The sequence below is a fragment of the Leuresthes tenuis genome, unplaced genomic scaffold, assembly GCF_036924035.1.
Source record: "Leuresthes tenuis unplaced genomic scaffold, fLeuTen1.0.hap1 SCAF_1, whole genome shotgun sequence".
Lineage (NCBI taxonomy): Eukaryota > Metazoa > Chordata > Actinopteri > Atheriniformes > Atherinopsidae > Leuresthes > Leuresthes tenuis.
This window is the reverse complement of record NW_027325355.1, coordinates 37,377,532-37,389,097: the sequence shown is the minus strand read 5'-3', so window position 1 is coordinate 37,389,097 and position 11,566 is coordinate 37,377,532.

Here is an 11,566-nt window from a genome sequence, read left to right as displayed (position 1 = left end):
CCCGGAAGTGGAAGGAGACGATATTACTGTTGTTGTCGCCGCCGTCAGAAAGAAACAAACAACGCGATGCAGAATGCGCCGTTGTGCATCGCGTTTGTGCCATAACCAGCTCATCACAGATGGAGAGGGACGCAGCTTCATCTCGCTCTGCGTTCGCCATCTTTCTGAATGCCTGAGTTTGTTGCTGTTGGTGGTGAAGACGTCAACAGGAAGTGGCTCTATTAGCGATAGCTGAAATGGGGACAGCGCCACCTATGGTACCGGGGTATGACATGCTTTGTGCCAGTGATTCCATTCATTCACCGCCATGTAACAAAGGTCGTAGCTACCATAGAGGACACCAAGGTCGTGTCTGTGAGAAAAAAATGCATTTTAATGTGGAGATATTTTTATTGCAGCCCGGCGTACAACTCGGATAGCAAGGAAACATCGAATCAAAGTTTAATTTTGGTTAACTCTGTCAGTACCGGTTGTCAATCAGTTTCCACCGGTTGAGTTAACATTCATTTTGTGATTGAAATGTCAGCGACGTCTTCGATTGAAAATTAAACGTTTATTCAGTGTTGATTTCTCAGTGTTGGATGATGAACCTGTTCTATATTTCTGCCGGATGCCGGAGCACAACGCAGCAACACGGCACAGAGCAGATGTGTGGGACAGGAAGTCGTGCGCAGAAATAGAAAAACAAAATAAAACATCCGGTTAATTTTCAAAATAATAATAAATCATTTTCTGTGGTAACTTGCCCTTACTTCATGAGTCACCATAATGTCCTTCAAAACGCCTCAGAATGCCCCATTTTTACCTCAAAATTCAAAAGCTCCGCACCGCCCTCAAGGTTTTTAAGATTTCTGACACATCTGAAAACATAACAGGCGTATTGTTTTCATTTCTATCAGTTTAGTATCTGACTGTTTATAGATTCAAGAGTTTTACTTGTCCCATACATAATCATACATAGTACAATGTGCAGTGAAATTTTCTTTTTACCTGCTACCAAGAATTAAGGATAAGAATTTAAATATAAATATGTCGAATAAATAAAACCTTGGCACAATAATTCCACCCAAAATAAGAAAATAAGAAAAATGCTTCAGTTAAAAAGTGTTGAGTGTAGGGTATTAAAATATAAGTGTAAAAATTTACAATATTAACAATATTATTGCCGTTAGCTTTAAGGTGCAGGTGAGTGAGATAGTCCAGTTTTTTTATATTCTTCACTAAAGGGAAACAGGACAGGGAGGAAAAGGCTGAGCCAAACCAAGCTCATCTTTGGGCCAAGCAGCAAGAAGAGGAGCAGTGACAGAGGGAGAGCAGGTGCTATAAAAGGAAGGGGCTATGTCAGACCTGTATATGTTTTAAAAGTCAGATGTATAATGCAGGATAATTGAAGTATTGTGTAAGATTATAATAGAAATGTGTTCAAAAGCTGGTTTTCCTTAACAAGAGTGAACAGATAAGGCACTGTCACCAACATGATAGTGTAATAGGGCTTGGGTGTCTAAGGGAATATGAAGCATTTGTATATATTATCCCTCTGTCCCAGGACAGTTCATTCCTTTTTATTCCTAATCCATGACTTGATGAAATTCATTCTCCAGTTTTATGTTGTAACTCATTTGCAAATAATTTAGGATGAGGCTGATGTTCTCTGATAACAAAGAAAACAAATAAGCCTAAAAGTCATTATGATGTTGTTTTTGTTCCTTTAAGACTCTGAAAATGGCCAGATTTAAATAACGGAATTAAAAAAATTTCCAGGGGAGCATGCCCCTTAACCCGCCTAGAAGTTCCTCAGTGACCTCAATATTTTTTGGGCCCTGCGTACGGCCCTGCATGTAACAAAGGATAATTACCCTTGCTCAGATAAGGAACCATATATATATAACTATAGCTATAACCTGGGAAAGCAAATACACAATAAGGTGACTTGTGTCTGTATCCTCCCTGCCATTGTTGTTTAAAGGAGACACTGACTCAGTAGCTGTCACGTGACAAATTAATGAACGAGAACGATCGTTCAGCCCTGTCATGTGACAGCTGGTAGAGAACAAGTGAGTGTAAAACTCACATTGATTTTGACAATTAGTAACACAACTAAGTGAGAAAAAAGTAACAATAAGTTCCCTAAAATGTTACAAAGTGCATTTATTGTGTCTTATTATTATTATTATTATTGTCATTATTATTATTATGATATAAAACAAAATCAACATGTTATAATTTTCAAAAGTATTTACTCACAATATTAAATTACCATTTATTTATTTACAAACTTCATGCATTATATACGCAACAACACTATACACATCTACAAGAGCCGAAGACCACTAATCAATTATGATTTCATGACAAATGAATGAACATCACAAATCAGACATCATTCATTTCCTCCTTCGTTTCTCAGTCCACAGCCCCGTAGCTGAGCTGCAGTCACATGACAAACGAAAGAACGATCCGTATGAACGATCCGGTGTGTGAACGAACTGTTCACCTCTTCAACTGTTCACCTACTGTGCCTACTGCTCTTCAGCCTGAGCTGACTGTCACGTGACAAATGAACGAGGATCCGAGGAGTTGAGTCGTGAACAAATCATTTCTGTTTCCTGTCCTGCTGACTGAGCTTACGCAGCTACGGCCTGCCATGTGGTGAGGAAGGGTAATGCATGAAAATGAACGAATCATTTCTGTTTCCTGTCCTGCTGACTGAGCTTACGCAGCTACGGCCTGCCATGTGGTGAGGAAGGGTACTGCATGAAAATGAACGAATCATTTCTGTTTCCTGTCCTGCTGACTGAGCTTACGCAGCTACGGCCTGCCATGTGGTGAGGAAGGGTATTGCATGAAAATGAACGAATCATTTCTGTTTCCTGTCCTGCTGACTGAGCTTACGCAGCTACGGCCTGCCATGTGGTGAGGAAGGGTACTGCATGAAAATGAACGAATCATTTCTGTTTCCTGTCCTGCTGACTGAGCTTACGCAGCTACGGCCTGCCATGTGGTGAGGAAGGGTACTGCATGAAAATGAACGAATCATTTCTGTTTCCTGTCCTGCTGACTGAGCTTACGCAGCTACGGCCTGCCATGTGGTGAGGAAGGGTACTGCATGAAAATGAAGGAATCATTTCTGTTTCCTGTCCTGCTGACTGAGCTTACGCAGCTACGGCCTGCCATGTGGTGAGGAAGGGTACTGCATGAAAATGAACGAATCATTTCTGTTTCCTGTCCTGCTGACTGAGCTTACGCAGCTACGGCCTGCCATGTGGTGAGGAAGGGTACTGCATGAAAATGAACGAATCATTTCTGTTTCCTGTCCTGCTGACTGAGCTTACGCAGCTACGGCCTGCCATGTGGTGAGGAAGGGTACTGCATGAAAATGAACGAATCATTTCTGTTTCCTGTCCTGCTGACTGAGCTTACGCAGCTACGGCCTGCCATGTGGTGAGAAAGGCTACTGCATGAAAATGAACGAATCATTTCTGTTTCCTGTCCTGCTGACTGAGCTTACGCAGCTACGGCCTGCCATGTGGTGAGGAAGGGTACTGCATGAAAATGAACGAATCATTTCTGTTTCCTGTCCTGCTGACTGAGCTTACGCAGCTACGGCCTGCCATGTGGTGAGGAAGGGTACTGCATGAAAATGAACGAATCATTTCTGTTTCCTGTCCTGCTGACTGAGCTTACGCAGCTACGGCCTGCCATGTGGTGAGGAAGGGTACTGCATGAAAATGAACGAATCATTTCTGTTTCCTGTCCTGCTGACTGAGCTTACGCAGCTACGGCCTGCCATGTGGTGAGGAAGGGTACTGCATGAAAATGAACGAATCATTTCTGTTTCCTGTCCTGCTGACTGAGCTTACGCAGCTACGGCCTGCCATGTGGTGAGGAAGGGTACTGCATGAAAATGAACGAATCATTTCTGTTTCCTGTCCTGCTGACTGAGCTTACGCAGCTACGGCCTGCCATGTGGTGAGAAAGGCTACTGCATGAAAATGAACGAATCATTTCTGTTTCCTGTCCTGCTGACTGAGCTTACGCAGCTACGGCCTGCCATGTGGTGAGGAAGGGTACTGCATGAAAATGAACGAATCATTTCTGTTTCCTGTCCTGCTGACTGAGCTTACGCAGCTACGGCCTGCCATGTGGTGAGGAAGGGTACTGCATGAAAATGAAGGAATCATTTCTGTTTCCTGTCCTGCTGACTGAGCTTACGCAGCTACGGCCTGCCATGTGGTGAGGAAGGGTACTGCATGAAAATGAACGAATCATTTCTGTTTCCTGTCCTGCTGACTGAGCTTACGCAGCTACGGCCTGCCATGTGGTGAGGAAGGGTACTGCATGAAAATGAACGAATCATTTCTGTTTCCTGTCCTGCTGACTGAGCTTACGCAGCTACGGCCTGCCATGTGGTGAGGAAGGGTACTGCATGAAAATGAACGAATCATTTCTGTTTCCTGTCCTGCTGACTGAGCTTACGCAGCTACGGCCTGCCATGTGGTGAGGAAGGGTACTGCATGAAAATGAACGAATCATTTCTGTTTCCTGTCCTGCTGACTGAGCTTACGCAGCTACGGCCTGCCATGTGGTGAGGAAGGGTACTGCATGAAAATGAACGAATCACTCACTGAGACGATTCGTTACTCCCGAGTCATATAAAAGATTAGTTCATATTGAACGAATCGACACATCACTACATAGCAGGTCATTATGTCTCTGTCCTGTCGGGTTGAAGCAGATGGTTATAGCTCTGTACCTTTTACTGGCTTTATATGAAAACAATGATTACATATTGAACTGAATTTGGTTGTATTCAGTTGGAATTGTACTGAATGTTGCTTACTCTGTAAAGTGAATCAGTGCTTTATGAATAAAACTAACTGAACTGAAGTAAAAATCTACAGTCTGACTGCATCATGAACAAACAAATGACAACTTTTGCCAAGACTCTGTTTGTGGTAAAGTAGTTATTTCCTAAGCTCTGATTTGACCTTATTGAAGGAAAATTCTAAAGACGGTAGCAAAGACACGCAGCTGTAATGTGGGTCTTTGCTAGCTCTGAAACAACAGATGTTCAACAAATATTCTACAAAAAGTGCTATGGACACTATCTGTTACAATCTTATCACATTGTTACATGAAGGTATTCTTATTTATTTGAGATAAAAATGATATTACTTTCTTATTGATAAGATTGTTCAGTGTATCCCACACTAAAGTAAATCTCCTAAGAAGCACTAAAGCGCCTTTTGTTAGTATTTCAACGTCTCTTATCATTGCTGCATTACATTCGTGCTCCACGGGGCTCTGGGAGCCTCACTAACTCAGCTTACCAGCCTGTACTGCTAACAGTGTCATCAGATAGCTCTCAAAGCTGATCTGAATGCTGCATAGCTACTCCATTGTGTTTTCGCCACATTCTGTCGTGTTCTGCACTTTCTGCTCAGTCACTATGTGGAGCTCTCTAAGCCAACTAATCTTCCCAAAACCCAGCCACATTCACTCATGAACTCAACTCACTCAGCCCTCCAGCTCCTGCTCATTCCTATACAGACTGTTAGCTTTAGTATCTGAACAATTACATGCTGTCTAGCTCACAAATGCACAAAGTAGACCTATAGAACAGAAAAAGACAATCAGATAAGAGAACAGGGGAATACTCTAATAGTGAAGGGCTACAGTCACCTGCTGTGTCTAACTGGCGTCCACTAACATAATATATACGTAAGGAAATGTAGCCATGACAACCACAGGATGGCTCTGATATGCCTGGGCACATTTTCATTATATCTATAAAAAAAATAAAGGCAACATTTTACTTTGAAAGCCCGATGACATGCCTTCTTTCTGTTAGCATCCGTGCAGAACACAACTGAAATGAGCCAAATAAATGATAAATATATCATATAATCTATGAAAGAGATGAAAGTAAAGGGGGAAAACTGAGATGAGAAGGTGTATCTGACCTGTTGCAGGATCATCCCTGAGTCGTATGGCTGCCCCTCTTGCTGCTGTTCCTCTGCATGCCAGCTGCAGTGATGAAGCCACCTGATGCTGTCACCTCCACCACCTCTCATCACTCCCACACACCTCCCTCCCTACTGCTTGCACAGCTGTTTGGCCTGGTTAACACTAAACAGTTAAACTGCTCTCCCCAAATGATTTAATCCCGAGGGGGTGTTCAGTCCATTATAATAAGTATAATAATAAGATGATAAGTACTTTAAAGAAATTGTGCTGTTCAGAAGGGGAAACCACACAACCCTGGATGTTGTGTTCTTCAAGCTGAAATAGCTGGTAAAGGACAAATGCAAAGGTATCCATGGTTACACCTGCACACAATACTGTTAACATTAAAATTTCACTTTCATTCTAGAAATGGGGAACTCAATCCTGTTACCCTGATACTCCGTCAGTTTTCTGAAATGTAACGGCTTTTTACTGAACTTTTAATATAAGTTCTAACACCCAAAATGCCTTTTGTGAACACTTGAAGTGTTGTCATAGCAGACATCCATTGGTCAGGGATTACGCTGAGCCTGTTACTGCCAGATTTAGCTCAGAACCACCTCTGCCCCACGATGCCAAGTGGAGGACCCAGCAGAACTCTGGCACATGGAGAGCCAGCGTGCCTTCTGTCCCATCTCAAGTTACTATGACTTGTTCATCAAACTTTGATCATGTCAGATTAGCAGCAGGCCGGTGAGCACAGCACAACTGTGAGCGATTCTCCACCAAATGAACACACTGCTCCAAGGTTCCCCTTTGAGTCATTACTTACATGACATATGCAGCTGAAAGCTCCCTCTGACTCAAATACACAGGCATATTTGTTAATATATATAAAAATTCTGTCTGTTGACTTCACCTGTTCTGCCTGCTCAGGTTTAGAAGCATCAATAATCCACAGCTCAAGCTCAGCTTCCAGCCTCAAATTACACAGACTGAGCCAAGACTAATATGGGGGTGGGGGCTCCTGCTCCCTCACAACAACCTCGAGTAAAAAACAACCTTACATGACAGCAGATATTCTGATGACTTTGCTGAATAAATGTAGCCTTGAAATCCATGTGTTGGCATACATTAGTGGGTGTAAAATAATCTTATTAAACAAGACGGCACCGTTCAGTGATGGTTGGGTTAGGGTTAGGGTGCTGTTACTAAAGCATTCAATTCCTTTTACCTTGCCAGACCACACGAAGGTCCACAGAAAGCCTAATGTACTGTGGTTTATTGCTAGGTAGCATGAAACTGTCAACACACAAACGCTGAAAATCCATAAAAACCACAAAAAAGTAAGCCTGCCAGATGTCAGTCAAGGGAAATTATTCAAAACCATCCACTTCAAAGAATAAGTTTTATTTTTCTTTATTATTATGTATTTATATATGCACAAGACGGTGGAATGATGGTCAGCACCATGGCCTCACAGCAGAAGGTTCCTGGTTCTAATCCCGGCTGGTTCTGTCTGTGTGGAGTCATGTTCTCCCCGTGTCTGCGTGGGTTCTCTCCGGTTCTCCGGGTTCCTCCCACCGTCCACAAACATGCTGTCAGGTTAACTGGTGACTCTGAATCGTGTCAAGGAGTGAGTGTGAGCGTGGTGGGAGGAGGGAGCTGAAGAAGCCTCTGGCTGAACACACCTCATTGTTTGTCTGCAGTGGTTTCAGCAGTCCCCAGCACAGAGCTCGTCTGCTTCATTACATTCTTTTTTCTTTTGTTTATTAAAACTCATAAAATGAGTCCAGAAACATAATGAATGTTTAGATTTCACCACATTCAGCAAAGTTTAAAGGTCTGTGAAGCACTGTGCTCCTTCATTAGATTTCAACCTTTCATTTCATTATCACAGTGGAGCCATAAAAAACAAAAGGGCTTAACATTTGAACAAATTCCAGAATGCACTGCCCTACAGGCAGCAGCTCTGGACAGACTGAGACTTTCTTTTCTTTGTCTTCATATTTTCTACTGATCTTTTTTCTGTGAAAACAGATTTCTGAAACATTTCTCTGAGCTGGTTTGGATGCTGCTGGAAGGACTTCTGCTGGTAACTCAATTCAGTTTATTTATAAAGCGCCAGATTACAACAATTCATCTCAAGGCACTTAAGTAATGTAGTCCAATTCAAGCCAATTGGAATTCATTTCATTGTAATCTTAATCCAATTCATTCATATAGAGCCAATTCAAAAATAATATCCGAGCTAAGGAAACCAACAGATTGGACCGAAACTTGTCTTCAGTCCAATCTCCCGTCCTGAGCCTGAGGGACTGTGGAAAGGAACGACTCCCTTTAACAGGAAGAAACCTCTGGCAGAACCAGAACCAGGAAGAAACCTCTGGCAGAACCAGAACCAGGAAGAAACCTCTGGCAGAATCAGACTCAGGAAGAAACCTCTGGCAGAACCAGAACCAGGAAGAAACCTCTGGCAGAACCAGAACCAGAACCAGGAAGAAACCTCTGGCAGAATCAGACTCAGGAAGAAACCTCTGGCAGAACCAGAACCAGGAAGAAACCTCTGGCAGAACCAGACTCAGGAAGGGTGGCCATCCGCCTCGACCAGCTGGGGTTTGAGAAGACAGAAAAGAGGGAAAAGAGGGGGGAAAAACACCATAACACCATTCAAAGGATACCTGTTGGAACAGGGAAACACAAGTTAATAACCACAATAATGTCACATGTATATAATATCATTTGAGAAATTAAACAGGGGGAAAAAGAGAGCAAAGTGAGGAAAGGTGTGACAGATGAGGTCCCCCAGCAGTCTAAGCCTATAGCAGCTTAACTATGGGATGTTTCAGGATTACCTGAGCCATCCCTAACTATAAGCTTTATCAAAAAGGAAAGTTTTAAGCCTAATCTTAAAAGTGGAAAGGGTGTCTGCTTCCCGGACATTTACTGGCAGCTTATTCCACAAGAGAGGGGCCTGATAACTGAAGGCTCTGCCTCCCATTCTACTTTTAGAAACTCTGGGAACAACAAGTAAACCTGCAGTTTGGGAGCGAAGTGCTCTGTTAGGGAAATATATTACAATGAGATCTTTAAGATATGATGGAGCTCGGTCATTAAGAGCTTTACATGTGAGGAGAAGAATCTTAAATTCTATTCTGAATTTAACAGGGAGCCAATGAAGAGAAGCTAAAACTGTAGAAACATGATCTCTCCTGTTAGTTCTCAGCAGAACTCTGGCTGCAGCATTTTGGATCAGCTGGAGGCTTTTCAGAGAATATGTGGGACAGCCCAATAATAAGGAATTACAGTAGTCCAATCTTGAAGTAACAAATGCATGAACTAGTTTCTCTGCATCACCCTGAGACAGGATGTTCCTGATTTTAGCAATATTACGAAGGTGAAAGAGACAAGAGAGAAGAGAGTCAAGTTCTACTGGAGTAAAATTTAGGTAGCCGTCCTCTGTCATATCTGCACATGGCAGTGAAGAAAAGGATGATGAAATCAACTCTTTAAATCTGGTTACAGCATTCTCTGACAGACACCTTCTATATGTAGAATTCTTCTCAGAAGCCGTATAGTCAAGTAATGTAAATTCAAAAGTTATTAAAAAATGGTCAGACAAGACAGAGTTATGAGGGAACACTGTTAACTGTTCACTCTCAATGCCATAAGTCAGCACAAGGTCAAGGGTATGATTAAGGCAGTGAGTAGGTCTGTGAACACTTTGAGAAAATCCAATAGAGTCTGATATAGAATTAAAGTTAATATTTAGGCTGTCATTTTCAACATCTACATGAATATTAAAGTCACCCACTACAATGACTTTATCTGTACTCAGCACTAACTGGGATAAAAACTCTGAGAATTCAGACAGAAACTCAGAATAAGGGCCAGGTGGACGATACACAACAACAAACACAAGAGGTTTTTGTGATTTCCACTTTGGGAAAAACTGAGAATCAGAGATTCAAAAGAGCTAAAACTAATCTTTGGTCTAGGACTGATTAGTAACCCTGATCTGAAGATAGCTGCCACTCCTCCTCCTCTGCCTGTGGTTGGAGGAACGTGAACATTTAAATAGTCAGAGGGAGCTGATTCATTAATGCTAACTTACATCTGTTATGATGCATAACTATGGCAACAGGAATGCTTTTAACCTATTGGAGCAGCTAACTGAGATTGTAAAGGCCAAGTTATGCCTGGAATAGGCACAGGAGGAGGATCACAGAGCTGGTTAACAACAGATGGTGGAATCCTGGACCTGGCTGCAGGAACAACTCTAACAGCTCTCTGCTCAGCTTTAAGACTATCCGGGCAGACAGAGACTGCAGACAGAGCTGTAACAGTAAAGGAGGAGGATCACAGAGCTGGTTAACAACAGATGGTGGAATCCTGGACCTGGCTGCAGGAACAACTCTAACAGCTCTCTGCTCAGCTTTAAGACTATCCAGGCAGACAGAGACTGCAGACAGAGCTGTAACAGTAAAGGAGGAGGATCACAGAGCTGGTTAACAACAGATGGTGGAATCTCGGACGTGTCACTGAGAAGGAGCGTCTCTGCAGCCGAGATGTTGAACTACTGGCTGTGAGTTTCTGTCCATGTTGTCTGCTGAGAGTTCACCTGAGTTACCTGCTGACACTGTGTGTGACATCATCAGATGAGTTGATGCCAAGCTACAGAAACAACAGCCCAACCCACTGATGGAGAGCTCTGAAGGTTTCTACATATTTGTCTGCCGATTTTTCTATCAATAGATGGCATAACTTTAATAACATTTCCCTTTGAGGATTAATGGAGTCATGAATGAATTACTTCATTTGTCTTCATATTTTTTTCTCAGAGCAAGTATAGTCTTACTACATGTGTAAAGCATGCATGTTCTGTTCTGGGAAGCTTATCACTAACATCAGATAGCGTCTGGTTTTTAAGTGATATACAGTGATACATTCATTGTTCTTTATTCGTCAAAAATTCTGTGTTCAGGAGCAGGGAGCAGTACTCTGGCACCTCCATCTGGTGTCAGACAGTCAAAGCAACTAAGCTGCATCCCAGTCTGACATAGACAGGAGAGTGTGAAGAAGTAAAATAGTACATATGTGGTTGTGTTGCATTGATTTGATCTTTTTATTTAGCAGCTCAGCTTCCATATCACCAGTTTATCATGAGGTGACATGTACAAGGCAGTGTAACATGAGCAGAATAAATGTGCCGTTAAACACTGTGAATAGTCTCCGACACTGTGGATCCACAGGAACAGAAGCTGTAGGCTGCAGCTCTGTCTTCAAGTCTCATAAAAACTGTCCATAACTGAAGGCTTGTCGTCTGTTTGGCAGTTCCTTGCTGGTGTTCTCAGGACATGAAAGGAAGTGGACGGTCACTGCTGGGGGAGAGGAATCCCCCGGAGGTCAGTGACCTGACCCTCCTGGAGGTTCTTCACGAGCTGGGCCAGCCAGCGTTTGGTGGTGGTGTCATCCTTCAGGACCTGAGAGAAGGTGGTGTCTTTGAGCTGGTCGGGGAGACACTGCCGCAAAGCTTCTCTGGCTCTGCAGATCATAGAACAAACACAGATATCACACAGGGAACACGCAGGGAACACGCAGGGAACACGCAGGTAACACG